Genomic DNA, 21598 nt, shown 5'->3' on the forward strand with positions numbered 1-21598 from the left:
ACAGCATTAAAGTAAGAAGGACCAGACACGCCGTGTATGACCACCTGAGATATCTGGACGCTGATGTCATCTTCCTGCAGGAGACCCGTCTGACCACCTTAGGGCATCTCCGTGAGGCTGAGCGTGAGTGGCGGTCTGGTCCTTCTTACTGGTCACTGGCTGTGGAGCCGTACGCCGGGGTCGCCATACTGTTTAACACCACAGACGTAATGGTGCACAGGCTGACGGAGGTCGCTATGGGGAGGTGCCTGGTGCTGGAGGTGACCATCCATGGTAGGCGGCTCCGGCTGATCAACATCTATGGCCCACAGACAGTGACAGAGAGAATCCAGCTGTTCAATGAGGTAAAACAATATCTTTTTACCTCAATCCCTGTAGTATTGGCGGGCGACTTTAATGTTACCATGACATCAGGTGACAGGTCCTCGGGCAGAGCAGTGGTCAGAGACTCCAAAGTACTACAGAGCATAATATCACAGGCCCATCTATGCGATGTGTTCACCCTGGACGGGAGGAAACCTAAATACACCTACTCCTGTGCTGACAGGAACAGTAGAATTGACATGGCGTTTGTAAGTCCTTCAGAGACTATTAGTGGGATGAGCGAGAGAGTCGTCCCATATTCTGACCATCTGGCCTTATTGTTTCACCTAGGCGCCACTAACCGCTCGGACATTGGTCGGGGGTTATGGAGGCTCAATTCTAGCATCCTGGATGATGTCTATGTCCAGAATTGTGTCCACTCCCTTTTTCAGGACCAGCTTCAGAGACAGGACTTCTATGACAACATATCTGACTGGTGGGAGAACGTCAAGGAGGAGATCCGGTCCCTCTTGAAGAGACTGTCAGTGAAGAAGGGTAAGAGTAAGTACAGCCAGTATCTCAAACTGCGCAAAGAATTGGAGTCACTGTATTCGGCGGGGGGAGGGGGGGACAAACAAAAGATTGACCAACTGAAGTCTGAGATAAAGCAGTATCAGTACAGCCGCTACACGTCCCTGGTAATAGAAAGAGATTACGGGACTCTAGGCGTCCCTGATCCGTATGAAAATTGCCGGGAACGTGTGGCCAAGAAATCGATCACAGGTCTCACTGACTCCCAGGGAGTTTTACAGGAATCTCGGGAGGGTATCCTGGGGGTGGTGAGATCCTACTATGAGTTATTTCAGAAAAAGGTTTTGGATAAAAAGAAAATGGCTCAATTCTTGGAGGCAACTCCAGGTCCTGACACTAGAGATTTGGACTTTTCTCCTTTGACAGCAGAAATAACAGAGGAGGAGGTTAAAGAGGCCATTGATAAGTTACATCTGAAGAAGGCACCAGGTCCTGATGGAATAACATGTGAATTCTATAAGAAGTTCAGAGACCTCTTAGCCCCGATCCTTGTGGATGTATTTACAAATTGTCTAGAAAATCACCTGATGCCTCCATCCATGAGAGTGTCCTCCCTTATTCTGCTGTCCAAAGGTAAGGAGCCGAGTGACATCAAGAACTGGAGGCCGATCGCCCTCCTGAATGTCGACAGGAAAATTCTGGCAAAAATTTTGTTTTCTAGATTAGTCTGTTTGTCCCCGGCACTGTTGGCAGGCTCTCAGTACGGCACAGTAAGAGGGCGGAACATCTCTGGAGCAGTCCTCTCGATAAGGGAGATGTTTGAGAGATGTAAAGCTCTGAGGTGTGGGAGATATGTTGTAGGTCTGGACCAGGCTAAAGCCTTTAACAGGGTTGATCACGATTATCTATGGGCCACTTTATCAAAGTACGGTATTCCGGGACAATTTATAGATTGGCTGAGAACTTTGTATAGAGAGGCGAAGAGCTTTCCTCTGATCAATGGTTGGCAGGGGGACACTTTTGAAGTAGAGGCAGGGGTGCGACAAGGTTGTCCCCTGAGTCCACTGCTGTATGTGTTTGCCATAGACTTGTTTCTGCGATCACTGCAGCGGTGTGATTTTCAGGGGGTGCCAGTCCCCCATTGCTTGCCTTTGAAGGTAGTCGCCTACGCGGATGATGTGACTGTGGTGATATCTGAACCTCGTGAGGTGGAGATGTTATCCACAGCCATCAGAAGTTACTCAGAGGCCTCCGGGTCTCTGGTCAACCTTGAGAAGAGTCAAGCTTTCTGGACATTGGATACTGCTCCTGGCTTTGATCTGCCACAGTTCGCCAAGGCCTCCACCCATATTAAGATCCTTGGGGTTAAATTTGGGAGGGAAGATAATGCCAAACTAAATTGGGAAGAGAAGTTGGAAACCGGAAATGTAAAGGTTCAGCGATGGAAGAACTGGAGGCTGACCTATAGAGAAAGGGTTACTCTGCTGAAGACTTACCTGGTCCCTGTCTTCCTCTACGTCTCTGTCGTATTTCCTTTGCCAGAATCTTTCTCCGCTAGGCTCTTTAGCCTGTTCTTCCAGCTTTTATGGGGGAACAGGTTGAACCCAGTAAAAAGAGGGATCACCTACCTGCAGAGGAGAGAGGGTGGGCTGGATATGTTACATCCAAGGGTCTTTTTTGACTCCATGTTTCTGAAAGTCAATTTTGGTTGCCTGGACTCAAACAATGGTCTCCTGTGGGTAAGTAGTGTCAGGGACTGGATATTGCCTTTTGCAGAATCTTGGATGCGAGGCGGCAGTCTCAAGAGGGGCCGGTGGACTCCTGGCTTCCTCCCCCAGTATCTGGAGTATGGTCTCAGGTGCATGAAAAAGTGGAGAATAGATAAGACCTATCTGGAGAGTAGGACCAGGAAAGACCTCTATACCAGTGTCTGTAGGACGTTCTATACAGTACAGCCAGCTCTGAGGGACTGCACGACGGCCACCCTGCAGGAGAGCCTGAAGTTTCTGAATAGTCTGAGGCTTCCTGCAAAGTTTTTTGACATCGCCTGGTTATCTCTGCATGGGAGGCTCTTTCTTAGGGGCAATTTAAAATTTCTGAGCGTCTCTGAGCGTATGTGCCCCCTAGGATGTCAGCAGGAGGAGACTATGGAGCACTTTACCACCGAGTGCCCGGGAGGGAGGCAGATATGGCAGGAGGTGTCCCGCAGGCTTAGGATACCACGTCTGCAGTCTCTTAGATTCCCAGATATCATCTATGGCAGTGATGGCTAACCTATGGCACTGGTGCCAGAGGTGGCACTCGGAGCCCTTTCTGTGGGCACTCAGGCCATCACCAGAGAGGACTCCAGGTATCTTCCTGCAGTCCCAGACAGCCCAGGACTTGCTGTGCAAAGAGGTATTTTAAAGTGACAGTGCTACCTGGGACTATTTTCTGCGATATTGGTGCCTCAGGGGCTGGTATCAATGAAAACTGTGACATAGAAGGGAGTATAAATCACTAATTACATTTCTGTGTTGGCACTTTGCGATAAATAAGCGGGTCTTTGTTGAGGTTTGGGCACTCGGTCTCTAAAAGGTTCGCCATCACTGATCTATGGGGTAACATCACACATAACGGACATTGACAGGGGGACCATGTACCTCATTATAACCATCATTAAGTATTACCACTGGCATAACAGGACCCGAGTCTCCATCCACAGCGAGACCTTCCAGCACATGACCGCAGTCACACTGATCATGTCTGAGCTCAGGTGGATCCGATCCATAGAGATTGAGAAAAGTGATGGGAATAGGAAGTTATGGAGGAATTTATGTCTGGACTAATGCATCGTGTAATTATGTTTAATCCTTTTCCCTTTAACCAATGATGGACATTTAAGTTACTTATTATACATTTATTTATTAATTTCAATGTATGATTTCTGTTAAATTCTGATTGGAATGTACCATGTATTTTGTTTGTTTCTACTAATAAAAATTGCCCCCTATGTACAAGAATATAACTACTATAATACTGCCCCCTATGTACAAGAATATAACTACTATAATACTTTGCGCCGGGGTCATGGTCTTATCTAACAGATATGATGTTCTGTCTGAGTCAGAAGGTGATTATGAGCGCGAGTTACAGCGCATTGATAATGAGTGTGAGGTGGACACAGGAGACCCCCCAACTAAGAAGAAGCCCCCTCCTGTAGAGGCTGCTGAGGAGTCAGACATGGAGACAGGTGGAAGACAGGAGGACACTGACTCTGACTCATGATGATGGGGGTCGCTGCTCTGCTCTTTATCGTTGTAATGGCTGGATTCTCTCTAAAAGTTGCTTCCAGCAACGTCAACAGCATTAAAGTAAGAAGGACCAGACACGCCGTGTATGACCACCTGAGATATCTGGACGCTGATGTCATCTTCCTGCAGGAGACCCGTCTGACCACCTTAGGGCATCTCCGTGAGGCTGAGCGTGAGTGGCGGTCTGGTCCTTCTTACTGGTCACTGGCTGTGGAGCCGTACGCCGGGGTCGCCATACTGTTTAACACCACAGACGTAACGGTGCACAGGCTGACGGAGGTCGCTATGGGGAGGTGCCTGGTGCTGGAGGTGACCATCCATGGTAGGCGGCTCCGGCTGATCAACATCTATGGCCCACAGACAGTGACAGAGAGAATCCAGCTGTTCAATGAGGTAAAACAATATCTTTTTACCTCAATCCCTGTAGTATTGGCGGGCGACTTTAATGTTACCATGACATCAGGTGACAGGTCCTCGGGCAGAGCAGTGGTCAGAGACTCCAAAGTACTACAGAGCATAATATCACAGGCCCATCTATGCGATGTGTTCACCCTGGACGGGAGGAAACCTAAATACACCTACTCCTGTGCTGACAGGAACAGTAGAATTGACATGGCGTTTGTAAGTCCTTCAGAGACTATTAGTGGGATGAGCGAGAGAGCCGTCCCATATTCTGACCATCTGGCCTTATTGTTTCACCTAGGCGCCACTAACCGCTCGGACATTGGTCGGGGGTTATGGAGGCTCAATTCTAGCATCCTGGATGATGTCTATGTCCAGAATTGTGTCCACTCCCTTTTTCAGGACCAGCTTCAGAGACAGGACTTCTATGACAACATATCTGACTGGTGGGAGAACGTCAAGGAGGAGATCCGGTCCCTCTTGAAGAGACTGTCAGTGAAGAAGGGTAAGAGTAAGTACAGCCAGTATCTCAAACTGCGCAAAGAATTGGAGTCACTGTATTCGGCGGGGGGAGGGGGGGACAAACAAAAGATTGACCAACTGAAGTCTGAGATAAAGCAGTATCAGTACAGCCGCTACACGTCCCTGGTAATAGAAAGAGATTACGGGACTCTAGGCGTCCCTGATCCGTATGAAAATTGCCGGGAACGTGTGGCCAAGAAATCGATCACAGGTCTCACTGACTCCCAGGGAGTTTTACAGGAATCTCGGGAGGGTATCCTGGGGGTGGTGAGATCCTACTATGAGTTATTTCAGAAAAAGGTTTTGGATAAAAAGAAAATGGCTCAATTCTTGGAGGCAACTCCAGGTCCTGACACTAGAGATTTGGACTTTTCTCCTTTGACAGCAGAAATAACAGAGGAGGAGGTTAAAGAGGCCATTGATAAGTTACATCTGAAGAAGGCACCAGGTCCTGATGGAATAACATGTGAATTCTATAAGAAGTTCAGAGACCTCTTAGCCCCGATCCTTGTGGATGTATTTACAAATTGTCTAGAAAATCACCTGATGCCTCCATCCATGAGAGTGTCCTCCCTTATTCTGCTGTCCAAAGGTAAGGAGCCGAGTGACATCAAGAACTGGAGGCCGATCGCCCTCCTGAATGTCGACAGGAAAATTCTGGCAAAAATTTTGTTTTCTAGATTAGTCTGTTTGTCCCCGGCACTGTTGGCAGGCTCTCAGTACGGCACAGTAAGAGGGCGGAACATCTCTGGAGCAGTCCTCTCGATAAGGGAGATGTTTGAGAGATGTAAAGCTCTGAGGTGTGGGAGATATGTTGTAGGTCTGGACCAGGCTAAAGCCTTTAACAGGGTTGATCACGATTATCTATGGGCCACTTTATCAAAGTACGGTATTCCGGGACAATTTATAGATTGGCTGAGAACTTTGTATAGAGAGGCGAAGAGCTTTCCTCTGATCAATGGTTGGCAGGGGGACACTTTTGAAGTAGAGGCAGGGGTGCGACAAGGTTGTCCCCTGAGTCCACTGCTGTATGTGTTTGCCATAGACTTGTTTCTGCGATCACTGCAGCGGTGTGATTTTCAGGGGGTGCCAGTCCCCCATTGCTTGCCTTTGAAGGTAGTCGCCTACGCGGATGATGTGACTGTGGTGATATCTGAACCTCGTGAGGTGGAGATGTTATCCACAGCCATCAGAAGTTACTCAGAGGCCTCCGGGTCTCTGGTCAACCTTGAGAAGAGTCAAGCTTTCTGGACATTGGATACTGCTCCTGGCTTTGATCTGCCACAGTTCGCCAAGGCCTCCACCCATATTAAGATCCTTGGGGTTAAATTTGGGAGGGAAGATAATGCCAAACTAAATTGGGAAGAGAAGTTGGAAACCGGAAATGTAAAGGTTCAGGGATGGAAGAACTGGAGGCTGACCTATAGAGAAAGGGTTACTCTGCTGAAGACTTACCTGGTCCCTGTCTTCCTCTACGTCTCTGTCGTATTTCCTTTGCCAGAATCTTTCTCCGCTAGGCTCTTTAGCCTGTTCTTCCAGCTTTTATGGGGGAACAGGTTGAACCCAGTAAAAAGAGGGATCACCTACCTGCAGAGGAGAGAGGGTGGGCTGGATATGTTACATCCAAGGGTCTTTTTTGACTCCATGTTTCTGAAAGTCAATTTTGGTTGCCTGGACTCAAACAATGGTCTCCTGTGGGTAAGTAGTGTCAGGGACTGGATATTGCCTTTTGCAGAATCTTGGATGCGAGGCGGCAGTCTCAAGAGGGGCCGGTGGACTCCTGGCTTCCTCCCCCAGTATCTGGAGTATGGTCTCAGGTGCATGAAAAAGTGGAGAATAGATAAGACCTATCTGGAGAGTAGGACCAGGAAAGACCTCTATACCAGTGTCTGTAGGACGTTCTATACAGTACAGCCAGCTCTGAGGGACTGCACGACGGCCACCCTGCAGGAGAGCCTGAAGTTTCTGAATAGTCTGAGGCTTCCTGCAAAGTTTTTTGACATCGCCTGGTTATCTCTGCATGGGAGGCTCTTTCTTAGGGGCAATTTAAAATTTCTGAGCGTCTCTGAGCGTATGTGCCCCCTAGGATGTCAGCAGGAGGAGACTATGGAGCACTTTACCACCGAGTGCCCGGGAGGGAGGCAGATATGGCAGGAGGTGTCCCGCAGGCTTAGGATACCACGTCTGCAGTCTCTTAGATTCCCAGATATCATCTATGGCAGTGATGGCTAACCTATGGCACTGGTGCCAGAGGTGGCACTCGGAGCCCTTTCTGTGGGCACTCAGGCCATCACCAGAGAGGACTCCAGGTATCTTCCTGCAGTCCCAGACAGCCCAGGACTTGCTGTGCAAAGAGGTATTTTAAAGTGACAGTGCTACCTGGGACTATTTTCTGCGATATTGGTGCCTCAGGGGCTGGTATCAATGAAAACTGTGACATAGAAGGGAGTATAAATCACTAATTACATTTCTGTGTTGGCACTTTGCGATAAATAAGCGGGTCTTTGTTGAGGTTTGGGCACTCGGTCTCTAAAAGGTTCGCCATCACTGATCTATGGGGTAACATCACACATAACGGACATTGACAGGGGGACCATGTACCTCATTATAACCATCATTAAGTATTACCACTGGCATAACAGGACCCGAGTCTCCATCCACAGCGAGACCTTCCAGCACATGACCGCAGTCACACTGATCATGTCTGAGCTCAGGTGGATCCGATCCATAGAGATTGAGAAAAGTGATGGGAATAGGAAGTTATGGAGGAATTTATGTCTGGACTAATGCATCGTGTAATTATGTTTAATCCTTTTCCCTTTAACCAATGATGGACATTTAAGTTACTTATTATACATTTATTTATTAATTTCAATGTATGATTTCTGTTAAATTCTGATTGGAATGTACCATGTATTTTGTTTGTTTCTACTAATAAAAATTGCCCCCTATGTACAAGAATATAACTACTATAATACTGCCCCCTATGTACAGGAATATAACTACTATAATACTGCCCCCTATGTACAAGAATATAACTACTATAATACTTCCCCCTATGTACAGGAATATAACTACTATAATACTGCCCCCTATGTACAAGAATATAACTACTATAATACTGCCCCCTATGTACAAGAATATAACTACTATAATACTGCCCCCTATGTACAAGAATATAACTACTATAATACTGCCCCCTATGTACAAGAATATAACTACTATAATACTGCCCCCTATGTACAAGAATATAACTAATATAATACTGCCCCCTATGTACAGGAATATAACTACTATAATACTGCCCCCTATGTACAGGAATATAACTACTATAATACTGCCCCCTATGTACAAGAATATAACTACTATAATACTGCCCCCTATGTACAAGAATATAACTACTATAATACTGCCCCCTATGTACAGGAATATAACTACTATAATACTGCCCCCTATGTACAGGAATATAACTACTATAATACTGTCCCTATGTACAAGAATATAACTACTATAATACTGCTCCCTATGTACAAGAATATAACCACTATAACACTGCCCCCTATGTACAAGAATATAACTACTATAATACTGCCCCCCTATGTACAGGAATATAACTACTATAATACTGCCCCCTATGTACAAGAATATAACTACTATAATACTGCCCCTATGTACAAGAATATAACTACTATAATACTGCCCCCTATGTACAAGAATATAACTACTATAATAATGCCCCCTATGTACAAGAATATAACTACTATAATACTGCCCCCATGTACAAGAATATAACTACTATAATACTGCCCCTATGTACAGGAATATAACTACTATAATACTGCCCCCTATGTACAAGAATATAACTACTATAATACTTCCCCCTATGTACAGGAATATAACTACTATAATACTGCCCCCTATGTACAGGAATATAACTACTATAATACTGCCCCCTATGTACAAGAATATAACTACTATAATACTGCCCCCATGTACAAGAATATAACTACTATAATACTGCCCCCTATGTACAAGAATATAACTACTATAATACTGCCCCCTTGCTGAGAGGTTGTGTTAGAGCCGAGCTCCTGAGTCTCCTGATGCCTGGAGACAGCCCAGGGCGGGGCCACCCTTGGTGGGGAGATTCCCCAAGCAAGGCCCAGGCTTCCAGGCCTACACCGGGAGAAAACTCCCATACAATTTCTACAAGGGATGGAAATCCCAGAGTTGTTTGTAAGGAAGAAAGTCAACAGAATATGGATGTTGTAAAGAAGACACAAGAAAACAAAGTGAGTGAAGCAATGATAGAAGTGACTCCCAGGCCCGGCCAGCATGGAGCAGCACAGGTGGTGAGTGCAGGACGAGCAGAAGGTGCACAGCCCCCCACTCATGCACCCAGACAGCATCCCTGGAGAGACAAACCCTGCAAGAGAACTTACTGCAGAGGGATGTGGTGTCCAGCATGGCCTGCACAGGCCGCACCAGATCTACAGCTAAGCCGCTGAGTGTCCCTGCACAGTGTGAACAGGCCTCAAGCTCTGCCACTGCAGGCAGAAAAACTGGAGCAGCAAAGGAGACGGGTGCTCCAAACCCACCTGGAGCAGCACCCCGACCAGCACAGCAGGGGAAGGAGACCGTGCGAGCGCCTGAGCTGAGGCTAGCAGAGGAGACCCCAGGACTGGTAAGGAGGATGGGGGAGCTGAGGCTAGCAGAGGAGATCCCAGGACTGGTAAGGAGGATGGGGGAGCTTAGCCACCATAAGGAAATGCTGCAAATGCAGATAGACTGTACGTATAACCTGAAAACTGCACATCCAGAGAGTAAGAGACTGTATGACACCAAGCTGCACTCACTGAGCATAGAGCTGGCACAGGTGGTGAGGGACATGGACTGTGTTCTGGAGAAGATGGGACCCCTGGCCGAGTCCTATAGGAATAGGAAGCGCTTCTCACAGAAGAAGCAGAGCTGTGACCCTGAACCCAAGATCCCAGATGCGCCCCGTGTGACAACACCTGTACTGAGACACGCAAGCTTCTCCTTCCAAAAGGGACAGGCTCAGGATCAGCTGCAGACATCTGCAGCAGTCACTAGGAAAGAGGAAAGAGCTGTGGTACCACAAGTCCCAGCAGAGACTGAGCAGCAGAAGGACAGTGCATTTACTTCTGTTTGTTAGACTGGTGCATTGTACCAGGAGAACTGTGTTCTTAGGACAGAGACTGGGGACTGTGGGCATTCTGATGAACCTAAAGGGTTGGGGGAAGGAGGGGACCCTCAGCATGTCTGGAATGTACAGCTGTCTGATAACATAGAGGTGGATGGTTGTACAGGATGATGTATTTGACTTCCCCCCTCTGACATCAAGCCCCCCCAGATGAGTCTAGACCAGTGGTGGCGAACCTATGGCACGGGTGCCAGAGGTGGCACTCAGAGGCCTCTCTGTGGGCAACTGCGCAATCACCCCAGCGCAGAGTTCGCCAGACAGGACTCAAGGCCTCTTGCAGTCCCAGGCAGCCCAGGACCCTAGAAGGAAGCTACAATGATAATCCAAACTTCTACTCCTTCTTTCTACTGTATTGGTGTCCTCAGGTGCCTACAATTTAAACATGTGACAGAGCAGGGAGAATAAGTTACTGCTTAAATTGTCGCATCGGCACTTTGTGTAAAATATGTCGGATTTGGTTGTAGTTTGGGCACTCGTTGTCTAAAAGGTTTGCCATCACTGATCTAGACCTTCTAGATCAGACCCTCCCCCCAGTAACCAGAATGAGCCCCGGTAGGAGCATCCCAGAAACACCTGGAGCCGACGTGCTCCCTCCTTCACCTCCGGCGCACACTACTCCGGGCAGGCGTTTAAGAGGAGGAATGTGGTGCGCTTTAAAAACAGAGGCGCAAAGGAAGATCTTCCAGATAGGAGGTTTGTGGTGCGGGATCTCCTGTGCCACCAGATGGGGTTCACGCCTGATGATATCCTCGCGGTCATAAACCTGCCAGACAGACAGGGCTATGATGTCAGCTTTAAGCTCATGTCTAGTCTGGACCGGTTCTGGGATAAATGCCCCCGGTTCAGGGACACTGACGGCTGGAATAAATTTATATTTGTCCCTATTTCCAGGCCAGATACCGTGGTTGTTAATGTCATCTTCTGGAACGAGTCAGTTCCCCATCAGGATATTCTGGTGTGGCTCAGGCAAAATTGTGATCTTGTGTCTGACCTCACCAAGAACCGAGGCGCTGACGGTATCTGGACTGGAGGGTGGAAGGTGCTGGTGAAGTTGCGCCAGTATAACAACATTACCCTGCACCTCCCCAACAGCTTCTTTATAGGGAGAGAGAAAGGCGTCTGCTTCTATCCCGGGCAACCAAGAAAGTGTTTTAGATGCGGTAAGATCGGTCACGTGGCCAAAGTATGCACAGTGATACAGTGTAACCTGTGCGGGGAGGTCGGCCATCTCAGCGCCAACTGCGAGACAGTCAAGTGTAATCTGTGCAGTGAGATGGGCCACCCACACAAGGATTGCCCGAAGGCCTGGCATAAAATCGCCAGGGACTTCTCTGATGATGAGATGGTACAAGAAGCAGGCGCCTTAGAGGAGGAGGCCTTGGTGTCGGGGCAAATACTAACTAGGCAGCAGGTACAGCAGGGGTCAGGTGATACTTAGCCAGAACCTCAGAGAGCAGCCCACACTCAGCAGAATATGGAGGTTGTCACTCAGGACCAGCCTCAGGCAGCAGCCTCTATAACATCTACTACCGAATATGAGGAGGCCAAAAAGATCAAAAGAAAGAAAAAAGACAAATCCTCCCGTAAGCCTGAGACAGAGTATGGTGCAGGGTCTAAGTCCTTTAAAAAAGCCAGTGGTGATGCAGTGATCATGGTCCTTTCCAATAGATTTGATGTCTTATCAGAGTCGGATGAGGATTTGAGCGTGACGGAGACACAGAAGACCCTCTTCCAAAAAACATGCCCCCTTCTGTTGAAGCTGGAGATCCCTTTTCAGGCATGGAGACTGGTGGTAGACACAGGGAATCTGACTCAGATACATATTGATGGGGGTCGCTGCTCTGTTTTTTTGTTTCCTTATGATGGCTGGATTCTCTCTAAAAGTTGCTTCTAGTAATGTCAATAGCGCTAAAGTAAGAAGGACTAGACACGCCATGTATGACCACCTGAGATATCTGGACGCTGATGTCATCTTCCTGCAGGAGACCCGTCTGACCACCCTGGGGCATCTCCGTGAGGCTGAGCGTGAGTGGCGGTCTGGTCCTTCTTACTGGTCACTGGCTGTGGAGCCGTACGCTGGGGTCGCCATACTATTTAACACTATAGACGTGACGGTGCACAGGCTGACGGAGGTCGCTATGGGGAGGTGCCTAGTGCTGGAAGTGACCATCCATGGTAGGCGGCTCCGGCTGATCAACATCTATGGCCCACAGACAGTGACAGAGAGAATCCAGCTGTTCAATCAGGTAAAACAATATCTGGCCTTATTAATTTGTATGGGAGCCTCTAATCGCTCTGATATTGGTCGGGTGCTATGGAGGCTCAATTCCAGCATCCTGGATGATGCCTATGTCCAGAACTCTGTCCACTCCCTTTTTGAGGACCAGCTCCAGAGAGTAGACTTCTATTACAATTTATCTGACTGGTGGGAGAGTGTCAAAGATGAGATCAGTACAGCAGCTACACATCCCTCGGGATAGAACAGGATTACGGAGCTCTAGGGGTTCCTGATCCATATGAAAATTGCCGGGAACGTGTGGCTAAAAATTTGATCACAGGTCTCACTGACTCCCAGGGAGTTTTGCAGGAATCTCGGGAGGGTATCCTGGGGGTGGTGAGATCCTACTATGCTGAATTATTTCAGAAAAAGGTTTTGGATAAAGAGAAAATGGCTCAATTCTTGGAGGCAACTCCAGGCCCTGACACTAGAGATTTGGACTTTTCCCCTTTGACAGCAGAAATAACAGAGGAGGAGGTTAAAGAAGCCATTGATAAGTTACATCTGAAGAAGGCACCAGGTCCTGATGGGATAACAGCAGAATTCTATAAGAAGTTCAGAGACCTCTTGGCTCCAATCCTTGTGGATGTGTTTACAAATTGTCTAGAAAATCACCTGATGCCTCCATCTACGTACAAGAATATAACTACTATAATACTGCCCCCTATGTACAGGAATATAACTATTATAATACTGCCCCCTATGTACAGGAATATAACTACTATAATACTGCCCCCTATGTACAAGAATATAACTACTATAATACTGCCCCCTATGTACAGGAATATAACTACTATAATACTGCCCCCTATGTACAGGAATATAACTACTATAACACTGCCCCCTATGTACAAGAATATAACTACTATAATACTGCCCCCTATGTACAGGAATATAACTACTATATTACTGCCCCCTATGTACAAGAATATAACTACTATAATACTGCCCCTATGTACAAGACTATAACTACTATAATACTGCCACCTATGTACAGGAATATAACTACTATAATACTGCCCCCTATGTACAGGAATATAACTACTATAATACTGCCCCCTATGTACAGGAATATAACTACTATAATACTGCCCCCTATGTACAGGGATATAACTACTATAATACTGCCTCCTATGTACAAGAATATAACTACTTTAATACTGCCCCCTATGTACAAGAATATAACTACTATAATACTGTCCCCTATGTACAGGAATATAATTACTATAATACTGCCCCTATGTACAAGAATATAACTACTATAATACTGCCCCCTATGTACAAGAATATAACTACTATAATACTGCCCCCTATGTACAAGAATATAACTACTATAATACTGCCCCCATGTACAGGAATATAACTACTATAATACTGCCCCCTATGTACAGGAATATAACTACTATAATACTGCCTCCTATGTACAAGAATATAACTACTATAATACTGCTCCCTATGTACAGGAATATAACTACTATAATACTGCCCCCTATGTACAGGAATATAACTACTATAATACTGCCCCCTATGTACAGGAATATAACTACTATAATACTGCCCCCTATGTACAGGAATATAACTACTATAACACTGCCCCCTATGTACAAGAATATAACTACTATAATACTGCCCCCTATGTACAGGAATATAACTACTATATTACTGCCCCCTATGTACAAGAATATAACTACTATAATACTGCCCCTATGTACAAGACTATAACTACTATAATACTGCCACCTATGTACAGGAATATAACTACTATAATACTGCCCCCTATGTACAGGAATATAACTACTATAATACTGCCCCCTATGTACAGGAATATAACTACTATAATACTGCCCCCTATGTACAGGGATATAACTACTATAATACTGCCTCCTATGTACAAGAATATAACTACTATAATACTGCCCCCTATGTACAAGAATATAACTACTATAATACTGTCCCCTATGTACAGGAATATAATTACTATAATACTGCCCCTATGTACAAGAATATAACTACTATAATACTGCCCCCTATGTACAAGAATATAACTACTATAATACTGCCCCCTATGTACAAGAATATAACTACTATAATACTGCCCCTATGTACAGGAATATAACTACTATAATACTGCCCCCTATGTACAGGAATATAACTACTATAATACTGCCTCCTATGTACAAGAATATAACTACTATAATACTGCTCCCTATGTACAGGAATATAACTACTATAATACTGCCCCCTATGTACAGGAATATAACTACTATAATACTGCCCCTATGTACAGGAATATAACTACTTTAATACTGCCCCCTATGTACAAGAATATAACTACTATAATACTGCCTCCTATGTACAAGAATATAACTACTTTAATACTGCCCCCTATGTACAAGAATATAACTACTATAATACTGTCCCCTATGTACAGGAATATAATTACTATAATACTGCCCCTATGTACAAGAATATAACTACTATAATACTGCCCCTATGTACAAGAATATAACTACTATAATACTGCCCCCTATGTACAAGAATATAACTACTATAATACTGCCCCTATGTACAGGAATATAACTACTATAATACTGCCCCCTATGTACAGGAATATAACTACTATAATACTGCCTCCTATGTACAGGAATATAACTACTATAATACTGCCTCCTATGTACAAGAATATAACTACTATAATACTGCTCCCTATGTACAGGAATATAACTACTATAATACTGCCCCCTATGTACAGGAATATAACTACTATAATACTGCCTCCTATGTACAAGAATATAACTACTATAATACTGCTCCCTATGTACAAAAATATAACTACTATAATACTGCCCCCTATGTACAGGAATATAACTACTATAATACTGCCCCCTAACACACAGACCTCTCCTCCTCCTCCTAATACACAGACATCAGGACACACAGACCTCTCCTCCTCCTCCTAATACACAGACATCAGGACACACAGACCTCTCCTCCTCCTCCTAATACACAGACATCAGGACACACAGACCTCTCCTCCTCCTCCTAATACACAGACATCAGGACACACAGACCTCTCCTCCTCCTCCTAATACACAGACATCAGGACACACAGACCTCTCCTCCTCCTCCTAATACACAGACATCAGGACACACAGACCTCTCCTCCTCATCCTAATACACAGACATCAGGAAACACAGACCTCTCCTCCTCCTAATACACAGACATCAGGACACGGACCTCTCCTCCTCCTAATACACAGACATCAGGACACACAGACCTCTCCTCCTAATACACAGACATCAGGACACACAGACCTCTCCTCCTCCTCCTAATACACAGACATCAGGACACACAGACCTCTCCTCCTCCTAATACACAGACATCAGGACACACAGACCTCTCCTCCTCCTCCTAATACACAGACATCAGGACACACAGACCTCTCCTCCTCCTAATACACAGACATCAGGACACACAGACCTCTCCTCCCCTCCTAATACACAGACATCAGGACACACAGACCTCTCCTCCTCCTAATACACAGACATCAGGACACACAGACCTCTCCTCCTCCTAATACACAGACATCAGGACACACAGACCTCTCCTCCTCCTAATACACAGACATCAGGACACACAGACCTCTCCTCCTCCTAATACACAGACATCAGGACACACAGATCTCTCCTCCTCCTCCTCATACACAGACATCAGGACACACAGACCTCTCCTCCTCCTCCTAATACACAGACATCAGGACACACAGACCTCTCCTCCTCCTCCTAATACACAGACATCAGGACACACAGACCTCTCCTCCTCCTCCTAATACACAGACATCAGGACACACAGACCTCTCCTCCTCCTAATACACAGACATCAGGACACGGACCTCTCCTCCTCCTCCTAATACACAGACATCAGGACACACAGATCTCTCCTCCTCCTCCTCATACACAGACATCAGGACACACAGACCTCTCCTCCTCCTCCTAATACACAGACATCAGGACACACAGACCTCTCCTCCTCCTCCTAATACACAGACATCAGGACACACAGACCTCTCCTCCTCCTCCTAATACACAGACATCAGGACACACAGATCTCTCCTCCTCCTCCTCATACACAGACATCAGGACACACAGACCTCTCCTCCTCCTCCTAATACACAGACATCAGGACACACAGACCTCTCCTCCTCCTCCTAATACACAGACATCAGGACACACAGACCTCTCCTCCTCCTCCTAATATACAGACATCAGGACACACAGACCTCTCCTCCTCCTCCTAATACACTGACATCAGGACACTCAGACCTCTCCTCTCCTCCTAATACACAGATATCAGGACACACAGACCTCTCCTCCTCCTCCTAATACACAGACATCAGGACACACAGACCTCTCCTCCTCCTCCTAATACACAGACATCAGGACACACAGACCTCTCCTCCTCCTCCTAATACACAGACATCAGGACACACAGACCTCTCCTCCTCCTCCTAATACACAGACATCAGGACACACAGACCTCTCCTCCTCCTCCTAATACACAGACATCAGGACACACAGACCTCTCCTCCTCCTCCTAATACACAGACATCAGGACACACAGACCTCTCCTCCTCCTCCTAATACACAGACATCAGGACACACAGACCTCTCCTCTCCTCCTAATACACAGACATCAGGACACACAGACCTCTCCTCTCCTCCTAATACACAGACATCAGGACACACAGACCTCTCCTCCTCCTAATACACAGACATCAGGACACACAGACCTCTCCTCCTCCTCCTAATACACAGACATCAGGACACACAGACCTCTCCTCCTCCTCCTAATACACAGACATCAGGACACACAGACCTCTCCTCCTCCTCCTAATACACAGACATCAGGACACACAGACCTCTCCTCTCCTCCTAATACACAGACATCAGGACACACAGACCTCTCCTCCTCCTCCTAATACACAGACATCAGGACACACAGACCTCTCCTCCTCCTCCTAATACACAGACATCAGGACACACAGACCTCTCCTCCTCCTAATACACAGACATCAGGACACACAGACCTCTCCTCCTAATACACAGACATCAGGACACACAGACCTCTCCTTATCCTAATACACAGACATCAGGACACACAGACCTCTCCTCCTAATACACAGACATCAGGACACACAGACCTCTCCTCTCCTCCTAATACACAGACATCAGGACACACAGACCTCTCCTCTCCTCCTAATACACAGACATCAGGACACACAGACCTCTCCTCCTCCTAATACACAGACATCAGGACACACAGACCTCTCCTTCTCCTCCTCCTCCTCCTAATACACAGACATCAGGACACACAGACCTTTCCTCCTAATACATAGACATCAGGACACACAGACCTCTCCTCCTCCTCCTAATACACAGACATCAGGACACACAGACCTCTCCTCCTCCTCCTAATACACAGACATCAGGACACACAGACCCCTCCTCCTAATACACAGACATCAGGACACACAGACCTCTCTTCCTCCTAATACACAGACATCAGGACACACAGACCTCTCCTCCTCCTCCTCCTAATACACAGACATCAGGACACACAGACCTCTCCTCCTCCTAATACACAGACATCAGGACACATAGACCTCTCCTCCTCCTAATACACAGACATCAGGACACACAGACCTCTCCTCCTCCTAATACACAGACATCAGGACACACAGACCTCTCCTCCTCCTAATACACAGACATCAGGACACACAGACCTCTCCTCATTCTTCTAATACACAGACATCAGGACACACAGACCTCTCCTCCTAATACACAGACATCAGGACACACAGACCTCTCCTCCTAATACACAGACATCAGGACACACAGACCTCTCCTCCTCCTAATACACAGACATCAGGACACACAGACATCTCCTCCTCCTCCTAATACACAGACATCAGGACACTCAGACCTCTCCTCCTCCTAATACACAGGCACAGGGACCTCTTCTCCTAATACACAGGCACAGGGACCTCTCTCCTCTCATACACTTGCATTGGCTTTGCACCTGCTCTTCCCATACATTCCCCTTCTCCTCCTATTACACCAGTCGCCGGGGTCTTCGCTCCATCAGGCTGCAGACCTGTCATTGTCACCTCCATGCCGGTGCCATTCCTCCCCCGGAGCCCTCCACGCCGCAGGACCCCTCCATGTGCAGGTTACACCCCCTCTCATACATGCACTGGATACATAGTGTATGGGATGTTCTTACCGATGGATGGCAGGTTCTGTCCTTCTTCTTCCTCTGTCGTCTTCTCTCCTGCTCTGTGCATCTGTCTCTATATCATCTCTATGCGCCCTCCCCACTCTGAAATCCTTCCACTGCTCCCCTCCCCCTCCCTCTATAGAAGAAAGAACCCCCCCCCCCCTGCATCTCTCTCCCCCTCCCTCCATCTCTCCATCCTCGCATCCCTCCCACATCCAGCCATTCACAGGCATGAAATGGGCACATGGATAGTGAGATTCTGGCCCGGGGAGAGGAAGGGGCACATTCATCTGGCAGTGGTCTCACGTGTCACCCCCCACCAAGACACAGACTGGAAATAGAGGCGAGGTCTGGACCGGGCAGACATGCAGGGGCACCGGGTCCAATCCACTCTGGTACCCAATAGAAAAGGGAGAGATGAGAAAAGATGTCGCAGAGAAAAATAACCCAAAATAGTGGCACAATATAACAATTGTATAATGATACAATGTAACAGGGGTATATTATACAGTGTAACCTAATGATACAATGTAACAGGGAGTATATTATACAGTGTAACCTAATGATACAATGTAACAGGGGGGTATTATACAGTGTAACCTAATGATACAATGTAACAGGGGGGATATTATACAGTGTAACCTAATGATACAATGTAACAGGGGGGTATTATACAGTGTAACCTAATGATACAATGTAACAGGGGGGTATTATACAGTGTAACCTAATGATACAATGTAACAGGGGGGATATTATACAGTGTAACCTAATGATACAATGTAACAGGGAGTATATTATACAGTGTAACCTAATGATACAGTGTAACAGGGAGTATATTATACAGTGTAACCTAATGATACAATGTAACAGGGGGATATTATACAGTGTAACCTAATGATACAATGTAACAGGGGGGATATTATACAGTGTAACCTAATGATACAATGTAACAGGGGGGATATTATACAGTGTAACCTAATGATACAATGTAACAGGGAGTATATTATACAGTGTAACCTAATGATGCAGTGTAAAAGGGAGTATATTATACAGTGTAACCTAATGATACAATGTAACAGGGGGATATTATACAGTGTAACCTAATGATACAATGTAACAGGGGGGATATTATACAGTGTAACCTAATGATACAATGTAACAGGGGGATATTATACAGTGTAACCTAATGATACAATGTAACAGGGGGGGTATTATACAGTGTAACCTAATGATACAATGTAACAGGGGGATATTATACAGTGTAACCTAATGATACAATGTAACAGGGGGGATATTATACAGTGTAACCTAATGATATAATGTAACAGGGGGGATATTATACAGTGTAACCTAATGATACAATGTAACGGGGGATATTATACAGTGTAACCTAATGATACAATGTAACAGGGGGGATATTATACAGTGTAACCTAATGATACAATGTAACAGGGGGGATATTATACAGTGTAACCTAATGATACAATGTAACAGGGGGGATATTATACAGTGTAACCTAATGATACAATGTAACAGGGGGATATTATACTGGGTAACCTAATGATACAATGTAACAGGGGGGATATTATACAGTGTAACCTAATGATACAATGTAACAGGGGGGATATTATACAGTGTAACCTAATGATACAATGTAACAGGGGGGATATTATACAGTGTAACCTAATGATACAATGTAACAGGGGGATATTATACAGTGTAACCTAATGATACAATGTAACAGGGGGATATTATACAGTGTAACCTAATGATACAATGTAACAGGGGGGATATTATACAGTGTAACCTAATGATACAATGTAACAGGGGGGATATTATACAGTGTAACCTAATGATACAATGTAACAGGGGGGATATTATACAGTGTAACCTAATGATACAATGTAACAGGGGGATATTATACAGTGTAACCTAATGATACAATGTAACAGGGGGGATATTATACAGTGTAACCTAATGATACAATGTAACAGGGATATATTATACAGTGTAACCTAATGATACAATGTAACGGGGGATATTATACAGTGTAACCTAATGATACAATGTAACAGGGGGGATATTATACAGTGTAACCTAATGATACAATGTAACAGGGGGATATTATACTGGGTAACCTAATGATACAATGTAACAGGGGGGATATTATACAGTGTAACCTAATGATACAATGTAACAGGGGGGATATTATACAGTGTAACCTAATGATACAATGTAACAGGGGGGATATTATACAGTGTAACCTAATGATACAATATAACGGGGATATTATACAGTGTAACCTAATGATACAATGTAACAGGGGGGATATTATACAGTGTAACCTAATGATACAATGTAACAGGGGGGATATTATACTGGGTAACCTAATGATACAATGTAACAGGGGGATATTATACAGTGTAACCTAATGATACAATGTAACAGGGGGGATATTATACAGTGTAACCTAATGATACAATATAACGGGGATATTATACAGTGTAACCTAATGATACAATGTAACAGGGGGGATATTATACAATGTAACCTAATGATACAATGTAACAGGGGGGATATTATACAGTGTAACCTAATGATACAATGTAACAGGGGGATATTATACAGTGTAACCTAATGATACAATGTAACAGGGGGATATTATACAGTGTAACCTAATGATACAATGTAACAGGGGGATATTATACAGTGTAACCTAATGATACAATGTAACGGGGGATATTATACAGTGTAACCTAATGATACAA

General features: G+C 45.5%; 1 protein-coding gene across 1 annotated transcript in view; it reads right to left on the reverse strand.

Annotated features, from left to right (window-relative positions):
• NAT16 (N-acetyltransferase 16 (putative)) overlaps positions 1–18961 on the reverse strand; it is a 29654-nt gene extending 10693 nt beyond the window's left edge. Inside the window, exon 1 of the mRNA XM_072149849.1 lies at positions 18837–18961. The gene's annotated coding sequence lies outside the window, so the exon portion shown is untranslated. The remainder of the gene's footprint in view (positions 1–18836) is intronic.
• Positions 18962–21598: the final 2637 nt, after the last annotated feature.

Source organism: Engystomops pustulosus, chromosome 4 (genome assembly GCF_040894005.1).
Source record: "Engystomops pustulosus chromosome 4, aEngPut4.maternal, whole genome shotgun sequence".
Lineage (NCBI taxonomy): Eukaryota > Metazoa > Chordata > Amphibia > Anura > Leptodactylidae > Engystomops > Engystomops pustulosus.